This window comes from Eulemur rufifrons, chromosome 19, assembly GCF_041146395.1.
Source record: "Eulemur rufifrons isolate Redbay chromosome 19, OSU_ERuf_1, whole genome shotgun sequence".
In the NCBI taxonomy this organism is placed as follows: Eukaryota; Metazoa; Chordata; class Mammalia; order Primates; family Lemuridae; genus Eulemur; species Eulemur rufifrons.
Genome location: NC_091001.1, coordinates 92818516 through 92829187, shown reverse-complemented (window position 1 = coordinate 92829187; position 10672 = coordinate 92818516).

The following is a 10672-nucleotide window of genomic DNA, read 5'->3' as shown; positions in this document are numbered from 1 at the left end:
GGATAATAAACACCCTGTGGTGGAGACGGGCGTTGTCTGCTTGCGGTGATGGGCCCTCTCGACACCTGGGAGTGAGTAATTCCATCTGTACCCCAGCAGGGCCAAGCAAGGGAATTCAGGAATCCTGGTAGCAACACTTGGCCTAGGAAGTTCTGGCTTCAAAAGAAACAGTTGCTCATAAAGGTGGACAAGTCTGGTTTTCAGATCCCTCTGCTGCTGATGTGTTTACTCCTAGGACATGCAGTTGGAGAGAATTCTTAATACCAGGAGGAGTGCTTTGATGTGTCAGCTTGGAAAAAATGCCTTGTAAGGGCCATTCAGGACTGCAGGACAACAACAAAAAGCCCCAGCTTGTGGAAACACCAAAGAAAGTGGAGGCAATTGTGACCAGACTGACCCACCTGGAGATACTGAAATATCTCGAAGAACTATGATGTCCCCTTGCAAAACCCAGGCAATAAACCCAGGTATAAACTTGCATCAAGTTGGGATCACAAGGAGCAAGGCAAGCGTGACGGGCTGATCCTGGCCACGCGTTACACTCAGGGAAAAGTGAGAACAATGTGTGACTCTCCCTCCAGACCCTCGGAAGACCTGAATGTTGATGGCCACTCAACAAGCTGGGCTGTTCCGGGCCTCCGTTTACACACTGACCTTATCCATAGTGGTTCTGAGACATGAGCATGATTTGTACCGCAGGGTGGGGAGCCAGGTTCCAGCCCCCCGGAAGTCCACAGCAACTGACCACGTCCCTGGGAGGCTGTTCTTCAGAAGACAACTGGAGAGGCAAGCCCCAGGACAAACTGAAGGCCCCCAAAGAAGGCATATGTAATTCTGATATTTACATATTACATCCTTCCAGAAAGCATTGGAGTTTATAAAACTTACATAAAACAGAGCAAAGTTTTAAAAAACACACAGAGAGAGAGAATACAGAGGAAGGGAAAATAACAGGTAAAAGAGGACAAAGCCCAGTGTGGTCACTACCTTGCTGCGTGCTTTAAGGCATGTACCCTTGGACTAAGGCATTCTCAAATCAAGCTCTGACTTCCTAACCTACAAAGCAAAACGTTCAAGAAAAGCACGTACAGCACTCGCTGCACCCATGATGCGAAAAACCCGGCAGCTGCCTCAGAGAAGCACATCTATTCCTGCTGCTGATGTGCCCCGGGGGCCTCAGAGGAAGAAGCTAAAGACACAGAATACCATGAAGAGTGTCCTCAATAACAGCCCCCCATAACCCATGGGGAGCGTCCTGGGATGTTTCCTATAACACCCCAGTGCAGGGTAATGACCATGCCAATGCCTGGTCCAGCAACAGCAATTATGGAAGACTCCAGAATGACCCCTCCCGAGCTAGCTAAACCCCAAGACAAAGATCAGAAGAAAGGAACTGCTTTGGGAAGCTGCCAGGCCCTGCCTCTCTGGGAATCTGAACTCAGTCTTCTCCCCAGGTCTTCTACCAGCCCCACTCAAGGCTTTGGGGAATAAATCCCTAGGGCTCCCAGCAAAGCTGCAGACATCAAAGACAGGGGCACAACACCTAGCCTGTGCACAGGCTGGGAGCCAGAGTCTGCCCGCCACCCCCCTCTGGCACAGAGCAGTCTCCTCTCGGGTCAAGGAAAGGCCAAGGAGCCAGAAGGACCAAGTGCTTGTCCTGGGTTCACTGTTCACTGACTGCTGGAACTTAGCAAAGCCAGTTCCTCTCCCGTGGGTCTTGGCTCTGTCACCTGCAAAATGGAGAAGTCAGGCTCGCACCTACTCTGCGCTTGCCCCAAGGATTCTCTGTGACAGAGCTGTGCAGTGCATGGCACACTGAAGAAAGGCAATGTTGGGGAGGGGGGGTGCCAAGTGTTGGGGTCTGTGTTAGATATGAAATGTGCCCCCCAGGTCCCTTCTAGAGAGGGCCTGCTGCCCAGCTGCAGAGAGCTGCCTCACCGAAGATCGTGCCCTACCACGACAGCACACACTGCGGACTGAACGCAGCAGGGGAGTAAAGGCCCAGGCATTCTGTCCCAGTGCAGGTCACTCTGACTACCTGGATTGGCTCTGAAGCTCCCCACAGGGTGGGCCAAGATATGTTAAGCCTGCATCTCCATTAGATCTTTCTCTGCCCAAGCTTGCCTCTTCCCCTTCCTTGCATAGTCATTGGTCCCAAACCCTGTCTCAGCATCTGCTTCTGAAGAACTCAATCTGCAAGAGAGACCAAGCATGTGACCTTTAGACTGGAAGCGTCAGCCACCGTGGACCCAAGAGCTACAGAAGCAACCAGCATGGGTGGGCTGACAGCACCGGTGGCCACAGCTGCTCCTCAATGGACGGTCACTGCATGGAAAACAGACATGTCCCTCTTCTCCCCAAATCAGCCCCCTCTTGACTTTGCTTTTCCAGCTGCCAATGCCAGTTTTCCAGCCACCCAAGCTCAGGAGCTCCAAACCTCTCCCACCTCCCTCTTCCTTCTGCTCCCACATCCAGACAGCTACTAAGTTTTGAAGCTCTGTCTCTGAGGACACCACCTCCCTCTCGGGCCATTGCAGTGGCCCCATGAGGACCCCCTCCCTCCTTGCTGCCATCAGATGCTCATCCGTCATGCAGGGTCTTGTCACTGTGATCCCCCCAGGGGCCACCATCGCATGGGCCATTGCTCCACAGAAGGAAGAGAATAACATACTGAAATCATACTCGTCCCTCACACCTGTTTCCCCGAAGTCACTGGGAGGTGTTCGCTGCTGCTTGTGGGAAATACTCAAACACAAACAAAAGGTGGTCAAACAATGTGAACTGGATGAGACGTTTCTGTTTCTGTTTGGGTTGAGGTCAGTGTTATTTCCCTCGCTTAGACCCAGAGAACAGAGCACTGTTCACCTGATGAGGTGCCCCTGGCACGTAGTGTATGTGCTTGTGTGGACATGTGGAGGTCCCAGGAACAAAGGAAGAGCTGGGCTACTTGCTGGCACTTGATACCAGGTTATTTCTCAATGTTCCTGGTGAGCAAATAGCTAGGAGATGCTGAAGGAAATGCCCATGCTCCATGTACAGCAGGCAGGCTGTGAAGCTGGGGACTGTATGTACCAGTCCAAGGAGGGCTAGTATCACCTCCTGCTTGGCCACACAAAGGCACCAGCTCACAGACCTGCATGCTTGTAGCCAAGGTGTCAGCAAGTGTGAGACCCAGAGCCAATACTCCAAAAAAGGTGCTGGGAAAAGGGAGAGAAGGGACATTAATCATTACATTAGGCATCAGTCTCCTCTAAGAGAACTGGCTTGGCCTTTCTCAGAAACCAAGAAAGGGTTTTGCTGCCTTTGCTATGTTTTCCTGTTAAAAAGCAACAAAATGCAATAATGTGGGTTTCACTTTTCTTTCTTTTTTACTGTTCATCTTCAAGCAGGCCCAAAAGAGGAAAATTTAATACTGCAGCTTTCTGTCAAGGAAGCTGAGTGCCTGTCACTGTTGCATCTTGCCTGCGCAGTGAGCTGAGGGGCGGGGGCTAACAGGCCGGTTGTACAGAGGAGTAAACTGAGCCCCGACAAGTAATGGGAACTGTTCGTTCTCTTATTAAAAAGAATGCCAGGCAGCAACGTATCTGTGCATAACCTATTCGTCTTTATAGCTTCTTCTTTGTAAATGTTGTGAAAAGGCACAGTTTCTTCTTCGTAAACATCGTGGAAGATTAGGGTCCTGGAGACAAAGGCAATCGAGTGAGAATAACGCTGGGGACCCTCTGTAGGGTGGCACTGGAAGCAAAGTGGGTCAGTGGTTTTACTGGCACACTCTGCAAGCGCCACAGACAAGATGAGCAGACGGCTAGGAGTGGTGAGCGCTCCCCGCCCCGCCCCCCAGGAACACCCGAACATGCAGAGTGGCTCTTTGCAGTAATTACATCGGGGCATGTCAGAATGAGGTTGGGAAACAGCTCAGGAGCATCACCTTCCCTCTTCCTGGTTTTCCTTTCCGAAGGAGCCTGGAGGAGAGCAAACAAGAAAGCCGGGCAAGCAGGGCAGCGGGAGGTGCAAGGCAAGGCTTCTGCCTGGCTGCTGGCGCTGCCTCTGTATTCATCCCCAGGCGTCAGTGCCCTTGGTAAGGACAGGAGCTGTGGGTGGCCCGCTGCCCCACCACCCTCAGCAGCTGGGGACAGTAGTGTCACTGGCTTTGCCCTAACCCCAAATGTGCCACATAGCTGCTCACTGGGTCTGAAACCCTGTGTGTGAGCCTCTGCCACTCCTGAGGTTTATCGAGCCCATGAAAAGGCACTTGCCCTTCAGCCATGGTGACTTGTCCCAGCTTTCGCTCGGGCTCACGCACACAGGACTTCTGCTGGTGCACACCTGGGCAGACATGTTGGGCATCCAGGGGCCTGGAGGTCTCCTTTGGTCTAAAGCTCTGTCCCTGCTTAGGAAGAAGGAAAGAAGGAAGAAAATGGTCTGCCCAGACTTTTTTTTCCTCCTCCCATTGCTCATGAGAGTTAATTCACTGAAGTGCTGTGGCCACATGAGAGCTAGGGTCAAGTACTGCAATCAGATCCCTCCAGAAGGACTGACGGACAGGAGAAGCCATCTTAAGCCCGTGCCCGCTGGTTGCACCCACCCCAGCCCTTCTGAGCTGTTCCCTTCTTTCCCCGTCTCACCATGGCGTGGTTCCCCCTCAGGCTTCTACCATCAACCTCATTCTGCCCCCTGGACCAGAGGGACCTTCCCTGTTGCCCACTTGCCCTGTGTGTAATGTCACTGTGAGACGGTGGCCTTTGAGGTCGTACCAGCATGTCATTCCCACAATAGTGTAAAGTTATTTGTCAGATCAAGTTCTCTTGCCTGGCAGCTGCCTGGGCTCAGAGAGCTGCAGGATGGAAGTTTCTTTTTTTTTTTTTTTTTTTTTTTTTTTGAGACAGAGTCTCACTCTGTTGCCCAGGCTAGAGTGAGTGCCGTGGCATCAGCCTAGCTCACAGCAACCTCAAACTCCTGAGCTCGAGCAATCCTCCTGTCTCAGCCTCCCGAGTAGCTGGGACTACAGGCATGCACCACCATGCCCGGCTAATTTTTTCTATATATATTTTTAGCTGTCCCTGTAATTTCTTTCTATTTTTAGTAGAGATGGGGTCTCGCTCTTGCTCAGGCTGGTCTCGAACTCCTGAGCTCAAACGATCCGCCCACCTCGGCCTCCCAGAGTGCTAGGATTACAGGCGTGAGCCACCTCGCCCAGCCGAGGATGGAAGTTTCGATGGAAAAGAAAGCAGTGGTTTCGGAGCTTGGGAGGCTGTTGCGAAGGGAGCATTGGGCTTCCTGAGGTCAGCGGGCGCCTGGGGTAGGTGGGAGAGAAGTGTGAAAAGAGAGGGTAGAAAGGGGAAGTCTCAAGAGACACATTTCACATAAATGCAATGTGACCTACTTAACACTTCTGCTGAGGCCCCACCTGGCTGGAAGAGAAACGCTGATATTAGCTCAAATAACGTGGGGGTGCCGGGAACCGGACCGCATTGGCTAATAGCAGTAACAGACTTTTTACTGCTAGAAATCCTGTGCACAGTCCCTTCTGCAGAGCACGAGGCCCTTTACTAACAAGTGGTTCTTCCATTTAGCTCGTAGACTTGGAGTCCTGGGAGCTCCAGTGCCTCTTCCGGAGGTCTGGATATTTCCACGGCTCTCTCCTCACTCCCAGTACGAGCCGGCCCCTTTCTTACCCCCAAGCCTCTGCTGATGCGTCTGTCGCAGGAGTGCCCTTCTCTCGCTTCTCTCCATCCTTTGAGGAGGCCAGCTGGGTTGCCATCCTTTCCCATTAGCTATTCCTTCACCAGACATTTACTGAGTGCCTATGAGTTGCCAGGCCCCCTTCCAGGTGGTGGCGGTACAGCAGTACACAAAACAGAGCCAGTCCCTGCCCTTGAGAGCTCTCTTCTGGTGGTCAACACCCCTCTCGCTAACCCTCCGCCCAGGGCAGAACTAATCACATCAATACCCATGCTCAGGTGACTCTACAGCATGCAACAGTTACCATCCGGTATTAGAGGGAGTGGCCTCTCGGTCCCATCTCCCCAGTGCCTGACACCATGCCATGCACCAGAGGCAGACACTCATTTCTTTATAAAAGGAAATCAGGGGTAGCAAATCCCAAGGCTAGGAGACTCAACTGCAAACTTTACCTGCACAGCACGTGTGCCGTTTTACTGAGCTTTGATTCTTTGGGAATTTAGGGAATTTGTCTCACAGCTGTATTGTCCTGGCAGGCACAGTATCATCACGCAGAGCGTCTGTTTATCTGGGATGGTTTGGTGGGGGATGATGGAGATGGGAGAGAACTAAAGGTCTCCTAAAGCAATTCCTTGGAAACACCACCACCTGCCTGGCACACAGTAGGTGATAATGCCTGTTAGAATTGTTGCTAAGAGGGCAGGAAGGTATAATGTGGACCCAGCTATCTGATCCCGAGGCCGGTGCCATGTGGGTGTGAAGTATACCAGGGACTCCAGCCAGCAGTGTTAGCTCAGGTTACGGGTAGGGAGTTGGCAGAGTGCTCAGGAGGAACCGCTCTCTGGTGCATAACATGCTACTTGCTCTTCCAAGGAGAAGCAGTGAGTGTGAAATCAGCAGGGACGCAGCTGCCCCGGGAGGAAGCTAGCTGACATCCTGTGTACTCGAAAAGAAAACTGAAAGTGCTTTTCTTCGCAAGTAACTGTTGTAAGTGTTTCCCTCTTTTTTCATAAGTCCCCAGGTACGATGGAGTTTCCCTGGTCCAGACTTGGGGGTAAAACAGGGAGAGATGTGAGCAGAGTGGTATGAAGCGAGTTTGGACTGTTCTGTGGTCCACGCTCTTTGTTTAACTCAGGGGAAGTAGCCCGCCCCAAGGAGCACGCTGCTATATGATCTGCGTCCTGGTGATAGCAACGTCTCTTTGCTGGCTGTGGAAGTGCATTCCTGTGCTGATGTGGAAAGAAAGAAAGCAAGACAGAGCCAGAGGTAGGACAGGAATGTGAGTGTTTCCTTAATTGGACATGAGAGTCTTGAACTGGTTCCAGTTTGAGTGTTTTCTTTTAGGGCCTGGACCCTGAAGATTCCATAGAGTTTTCTTTCTCAGAAAAATCCCTTTGCTTCAAAGGCCCCTTGATAGCCATAAAGAAAAAGCCAGGGCTGAATCTCTTTGATATTTGGGAAGGCAAGAGTTTATGGGCTGCTGGCCCCCAGGCTTCTTTTGGGGGAGAGGGGATTCTGGAAGCTTCTCCTGAGCTGGTACATGGCAAGGGAAGCCACAGGCTTTATACCGGGAAGAAAGCCCTGATGGTAAACACAAGCGCTATTCTCTTGAGCTTTTATACAAGCAATTCCTCTCAGCCTTATTAACATCCTGAGACCTAAAAAAGAGACTTCTATTGCTTGCATTTATTGCTTCAGGAGTCTGAGACACAGAGAAGTCAAGCCGCTTGCTTGAGGACTTACAGCAAAGTCAGTGAAAGGCTGGATGAGTTTGTCCGGTGGGTTCGGGTTGCTTTGCGTTGGTAACTACCAATGTCCTAATGGCTGAGGTAGGGGGAAGCTCACACTCTCAGGCCTCGTCACGTCGTCACATGCCCGTGCCCAGTACCCAGCTGGGCACTTCCTTGGAGGCACCAAAGACAGGAGGAACTTGTGGAGGGGAGAGGAGATGCTGGGACAGTAGTGAGCACCAGGCAGAGCATCAGTTCTTGCCTCTGATGTCTGCCCCCGAGAGCTGGAAATGTCAATCAAGGCACTCCAGGAGGAAAATGGGGCAGTCCGTGATTGCCCTGAGTGAGAACCTGAAGCAGATGCAATCAACTCTGCTGAGCCCTCTCTTTCCCCCAAAACACCTTAAAAACAAGCCCTGCGTCTGCTCAGCGCTTTCCAATTTACCAAGTGTTTTCATAACATTATCTCATTTCATTCTCACTTCAACCCACACACATTCTTGCCTTTCAGATTTCTTACGTACTCAAATGAGTTTCACCGAAAAATTGGCTAGAAACTTCCCTTCTCCTACTCACTTTTTTTTTTTTTAAACCCCAAGTCTTTGACTGATATCTTTAAGAAGCTCCCAGATTCCCAGGGTGAGAAATTTGTTTATTCTGCCAGCCCTGCCCTGCTGGGTGGATACCAGTGGTCCTGGGCTTTGCTATTGGAACCAACACTTTTGTATTCAGTTCATAGTTTAGCTGTTAAAACAAACCAAATCACAAACACATAATAAGTGGGGAAAACATAGGCTTTGGAACCAGCAAGCCCCTGAGTCACATTTTGGTTCAATCATTTGAGAACCACATGGACAAGTTACTTAACTTCTCCAAGTCTCTGTTTCTTCATCTGCAAAGTGGAGCAATAATGCCTAGGTCTAGGGTTGTTGTGAGATATAAATGTGGTAAGAGGTATGAATGTACCTCAGCAAATGTTTCTTTCTTTCTTCTACTTTCTTCCCCAAGGTCAAATAGCTACATCGAAAAGTCCCTCATGGCTAACCAAAGTATCAGCTTCACCACTCCGAGGCAGATTAAACACAATACTGTCTTTTTGCAAGCCAGACAGAGATAAAATGTGGGAATATATTGCTAAATGAATTTAGATGGAGACTTTCTTTTGTTTTTTTGAGATAGGGTCTTGTCCTGTTGCCCAGGCTGGAGTGCAGTGGCATGATCATAGTTCATACAACCTCAAATTCCTGGGCTCAAGCAATCCTCCTGCCTCAGCCTCCTGAGTAGCTAGGACTATAGGTGTGCACCACCATGGCCAGCTAATTTTTAAATTTTTCTTTTAGAGATGGGGTCTCGCTATGTTGCCCAGGCTGTTCTTGAACTCCTAGCCTCAAACAATCCTCTGGCCTTGGCCTCCCAAAGTGCTGGGATTACAAACATGAACCACCATGCCTGGCCATTTTTTTTTTTCAAACTAGATGAATAATTGGCTACATGTCCTGCATACATGGCACAGTTGCAACTGAGGTAACTCTAATAAGATTTTAAGTTCATTGCCTATATTCTTTTTTTAATTTTTATTTTAGGAAGGAGCTGGGAAACTGGACTTATGTAATGTTGAAGAGCAAGGCAATCATGATACATGTGGATTGTTATTGAAGCAGAATTGTAATTAGTCCCTTAGTCTCTGAGGACTAATTGCAACAAATGAGAAGGGAGGGAGCACAGAGGGCTCTGATTGTGTGTTTAGTTCACTGATCTGCATATAGTAGATGCTCAATAAATGTTGGTGATGGACTGAGGCATTTTAGAGGGCTCAGATCTTGGCTTTGACCTTTGCTGCTAACTTCTTGGCAAATGCAGTGCAAGATGTAGTGTTACAGTGGAAAGAACATTTGACTAGGGGTCTGAAACCTGCATTCAGGTCCCATCTACACCACTTAATAGCCTGACGACCTTGGACATGCCATTTAATCTCTTAAGCATCTTCTCACTGTAAAATGAGGAGACTGGAATAGGTGATTTGGAAGGTCTCTTTCAGCTCTAAGGTTTTGGGCTCTAAGTAACTTCATTCGCTTGTGTTTCTGTTTCTTCATTTATTCAAAGGCAGTAGGGATAGAAACCTATCTCATAGGGTATTGGGAAGAAATGATCAGCGTGCATGTTAAAATACCCTGTGTCTTTAGAGGTATGAAGGAAATGCAGTGACCCAGAGCGATGTAACAGAGTGGGCAGCTGAGTGTGCCTGCAACCTCTGAGTTCTAGGCCCAGCCCAACTACTTTCTAGCTGTGTGATCTTTGGCAAGTCCTCTAATTTATTTCAGCCTCAGTTTGCATACCTGTAAACTGGGGAATATAAGCTGTGCTATGTTAAACTTATCACATTCTTTTGAAAGCCTTAATAGTAAAATGCTTTGAAAAACTGCAAGACACTATACAAAGCAGTATTACTGAGAAATGGCATACTTGCTATGGTCATATTGAAGTTTAGCACCATGCTTCCCATAATTTCAAATGAATGAATGTGTCACTATGGGCCCAGAGGAGAGACAGAAAGTACAGATTTGGGATCACAACCCAAGGCTTATTTTCTACTTTAACTTATTGACTGAAGTGAAATTTAGTTAAAATGAGCGTTCAAACAAAGTTTCCCAAAGAGTAGGCATTGAATAATGACTTCAGTGTTCTCCAATGTAGGGAATTTTTCCCGGGGCCAGATAGCTGCTGGTGGAGGCTGTATTCCCCACACTCTTCTCCAAAGTGAGGCCATTTTGACATTTAAGGTGTGTGTGGTGGGGGAGGCAATCGCTTTCTGAGTTTGGAAAGTTTCACATGGTAATAATCACAAATATGTAAAGTGTGCCTGTTGTCATAAAAGTGGTATGACACTCTTTCATCCCAGGCCTTGCTAGGGATTGCTACAAGGGAGAAATGGCAGAAGCCTCCTTCACGCTCACCCCAAGGCCTAGCCCAGATACTCTCCTCTGAGTGCCTGGAAACCAGCTCTCCAAGCATTACCTTCTTTGGAGACCTGGATGACAATGTGTCATACCTGGCCAGCACCAACAGCCCCTCTGTTAGCAGTCACTTCACACCTGGACCAACTCTTTTTTTTTTTTTTTTTTTTTTGAGACAGAGTCTCACTCTGTTGCCCAGGCTAGAGTGAGTGCCGTGGCATCAGCCTAGCTCACAGCAACCTCAAACTCCTGAACTCAAGCGATCCTCCTGTCTCAGGCTCCCGAGTAGCTGGGACTAGAGGCATG